Source organism: Cajanus cajan, chromosome 10, assembly GCF_000230855.2.
Source record: "Cajanus cajan strain Asha chromosome 10, NIPB_CcT2T_4, whole genome shotgun sequence".
NCBI classification, from domain to species: domain Eukaryota; kingdom Viridiplantae; phylum Streptophyta; class Magnoliopsida; order Fabales; family Fabaceae; genus Cajanus; species Cajanus cajan.
In genome coordinates this window covers 25942240-25946403 of record NC_138526.1, presented here as the reverse complement: position 1 = coordinate 25946403, position 4164 = coordinate 25942240, and positions in this window count along the sequence as shown.

Here is a 4164-nt window from a genome sequence, read left to right as displayed (position 1 = left end):
ACACTGAACTTCAAATCCCCAGTCGCCTACTCAAGAGGCACCCCTTCAAAAAGAGAAAAAATCAAAAAGATCAATAACCATTCCCCAAGAGGAATTCGGCATTCAGCCAATCATCAAACATCAAGATAATTCGCCTATTCAGAGGCACTCTTTCAAAAAAGAGACAAAAATTGAAAAGATCAATAATCATTCCCCAAGCGGAATCCGGCTCTCAGCCTATCATTGAACATCAAGATGATCTGCCTAACAGAAGAGGCCAATCACAACCAATGACAAAATCCCCTGGCGGATAACAGCCTACACAGAGGCAACAAAATCCAAAAATTAAAAAGAGTTACCCGAATAAGGATAACCGGGATACTCCACCAACGTCCAAAGGACGTCAGCCAATCATAAGGCACTGCTCATCTCAGAAAGAGCATCTTCGTGTCTACACCCCAAGGAAACAGAAATTCCTCAATGGGCGCCAACTACTCAATGGAAAGTTGGGACACAAGAACCTATGAGTAACTGCACATCCCCTAGACGGATCCCTGCGTTATCCAGCCCTCAGTGGCACAAAAATCAAAAACAATCGTCGAAGCAGCATCGTGGACTGTGGAGACAAAATCAACATCCAGAATCCCCAGCGGATAACAGCCTACACAGAGGCAGCAAAAATCAGAAAATCAAAAAGAGATACCCAAATAAGGATAAACCGGGATACTCCACCAACATCAAAGGACGTCAGCCAAACATAAGGCATCGCTCAACTCAGAGAGAAAGAGCATCTGTGTCTACACCCCAAGGAGTCAGAAATTCCCCATGGGTACCAACAATGCAATGCAAGTTGGGGCACAGGAACCTGTGAATGACTGCACATCCCCTAGACGGATCCCTGCGTTATCCAGCCCTCAGCGGCACAAAATCAGGAAAAAAAAAACTGTCGAAGCAGCATAGTGGACTGTGGAGACAAAAATCATCTCAAATCCCTGGAGAGGGTAAACTCGCATTGCCGAAGTGATCAGAAGACACGGACGCAGTCCCTGGAGAGGGCAAACTCAGCTGCCGATGTTAAGACGCAGTCCCTGGAGAGGGTAAACTCACCTGCCGATGTTAAGACGCAGACCCTGGAAAGGGCAAACTCAACTGCCAAATGTTAAGCGGCAGAGCCTGGAGAGGCGGTACTCAATCATCAGGGTGATGTTAACACACTGGTGTCTAGCTTCCGGCTCGGGCGTCGAGTGAGGCTAGGTCTGGAGAGACGGTACTCAACCATCAGCGTCATCAGAGGTGCGTTGGTGTCCAACTTCCGGCTCGGGCGGCGAGTGAGGTTGGGCCTGGAGAGGCAATACTTAATCATCAGTGTGATGTTAACACATTGGTGTCTAGCTTCCGGCTCGGGCGTCGAGTGAGGCTAGGTCTGGAGAGACGGTACTCAACCATCAGCGTCATCAGAGGTGCGTTGGTGTCCAACTTCCGGCTCGGGCGGCGAGTGAGGTTGGGCCTGGAGAGGCAATACTTAATCATCAGTGTGATGTTAACACATTGGTGTCTAGCTTCCGGCTCGGGCGTCGAGTGAGGCTAGGTCTGGAGAGACGGTACTCAATCACCAGCGTCGCCAGAGGCACGTCGGTGTTCAACTTCCGGCTCGGGCGTCGAGTGAAGTTGACCCTGGAGAGGGTAAACTCAGCTACCGAGGATGTCAGAAGCGCCGAGGTATGCACCCACCTGGAGAGGCTACTCAACAATTTTCCACCGGAAGACATTACAAGTCAGAAGGTCGGCACATCACCCGGACAATTGGGTCAACTCCTTTACTTGTCAGCCGGTACACCAAAAGGCCGTTTGACTAAGTAAAGGGGGGGCAGCTGTAGACCCCTAAAATTGTCCGGGTCAGAAATAAAGCTTGAAGACTCTCGAAGACTGAAGGAAGATCAGCCAGAAGGACTCCTGGAAGGCCCTAGGAGGGTTCTCTGTAGGTCTAGAGGTCTTAGAATAGCTTAAAATAAGGAAGTGGAGGGAATGAAGCCCAATACGGCCGTACTAAACTTAATACGGCCGTATTGAAGCTTCAATATGGCCGCAGTGAACTCAATACGGCGTATTGAAGTTTCTGAAACTTCAATACGGCCGTACTGAAATCAATACGGCCGTATTGAAGCTTCAATACAGCCGCAGTGAACTCAATACGGGCGCATTGAAATTTCTGAATTTCAATACGGCCGTATTGAACTCAATACGGCCGTATTGAAGTTCAAAAATTTCAATACGGCCGTATTGATTCCGTAGCCCGTATTGGGCCTGTTCCCTATAAATATGGCGTCATTTTAACGTCATACCACTTTTGAACATAGTTTCAACCTTCTCCTTGAGTATTCTGGGGTTTTTGAGCAGTGTTCTGCCCTAGAAATCACTCGGAGAGTTGATCCGACGAAGTTCTTGAGCCCCAAGCCATTTTGCTTGAGGATCGAACCTAGTCGAAGGGAAATCCTCCGGATTTCCGTAGTCAAAATTTTATAGGAGGGAGTGAGCGGGCTTGTAGAGCGAGGGAACGCCAAAAAGCTTCCCAGTTTTACGAAATATATAAAAGCACGCTTCAAAGGTTTCTTCTTAAAGTCCTTCCTTTTACTGCTTTCTGTGTGCATATTTAAACTGTCATCATGTAGATAGTTAATTTATAATTGCTTAGAATAAATAGGGGTAATTTAGTAATTTTACACTGTTATTTTAGAAATAATCTGTCATAGGGAACCCGAAAGGGGCGCTGTGGGGTGCTAACACCTTCCCCACGCGTAACCGACTCCCTTACCCAACTCTGGTTGTAATGGCCAAAGTTGATTTATAAAATCAATTGCCTTATCCCTTTTTCCAATGTTTTGAGTAAAACATTGGTGGCGACTCCACGAACCCTTCCTTTTTATGAAAACCACTAATCCATGGAGGGTCCCGCTTGGGATTAACATGGATTGGTGAGACATTTAATAAATAAATTGGATAAGATCGACAAGGCCTCAGTTTGAGAACAAGTCGTTCTAATAATCCAATACATTTTCAAAACTAAAATAAAAGCGAGTTCGACCGTCTTCGCGACCGCCGAGGCCCGTTTGGGCCGGTGGCGACACTCATTTGGAAAAGAAACTTATTAAGCTAAGTTTTCACGCTCAGCGTAGCAACTCATGCTCAGTCTCAGCCTTCTAGGGGCACAACTCAACTCCCACGCTAAGCCCAAGGATCCCATGCTCAGCGTGAACCTTCCAGAGACACAACTCACTCTCACGCTAAGCCCTGGATCCCACGCTTAGCCTCAGAATTCCAACAGCATTCACAAATTGTCACATTAAGCGTGAAAACTCACACTTAGCATCCCAAATCCAGAAAATTCATACCAGTACATGAATAACTCAAATATCTCAACCTTCTCAATCTATGAATTGATCAAGACATGCAACCCAAGATACTTCAAGAATTGACACCATACAACTCAGAAAATCCAAGAAGAACATGTATCACATGCAATTTATCAAAAGAACTTATTCCCTCCTACACCCTCGACAACCTTCACCTAAAATAACCCATAGGGAGTTCTACTATTCCAATTGTTAGTCAAATAGCCTCCTATAACTTAAGAGGGGGGGTGAATTAAGTTTTCCAAATTTTCCTCTTATAAAACTTTTTCAAATTACTTTTTTACAAATTCAATTCCTTAGATAAATTTATATGTAAAGAATGAATGATGATGCAAACTACTCAATCACAATTAATAACAAGTAATTAAAAAGTATAGGGAAAGAAGAATTGCAAACTCAATTTTATACTGGTTCGGCCAATCCTGCCTACGTCTAGTCCTCAAGTCTCTCACTTGAGATTTCCACTATTATTGTAAACCTTACAAGACTTGAATCCTCCAACACCTCGGAACTCCCTTTCCTTGTGTTGAGATTCAAAAACCAACAAGGAGAAAAACCTTTTCTCCTTCATAGATCCAATGATCAATTTAGAATTACAGAATAACTCTCTTTTAAAAGTAGATATACACTTTTATGATCTTAATGAACTCTTTTAGAATAATGCAAATGAATTTGGCCAAGATGTTTTTGTATATGACTTTTTCATAATAGAGTTACGTAAACTATCTTTCTGAAAAATTATAAAGAGTTACAACTCTTCATGGGTTGTGTCTAC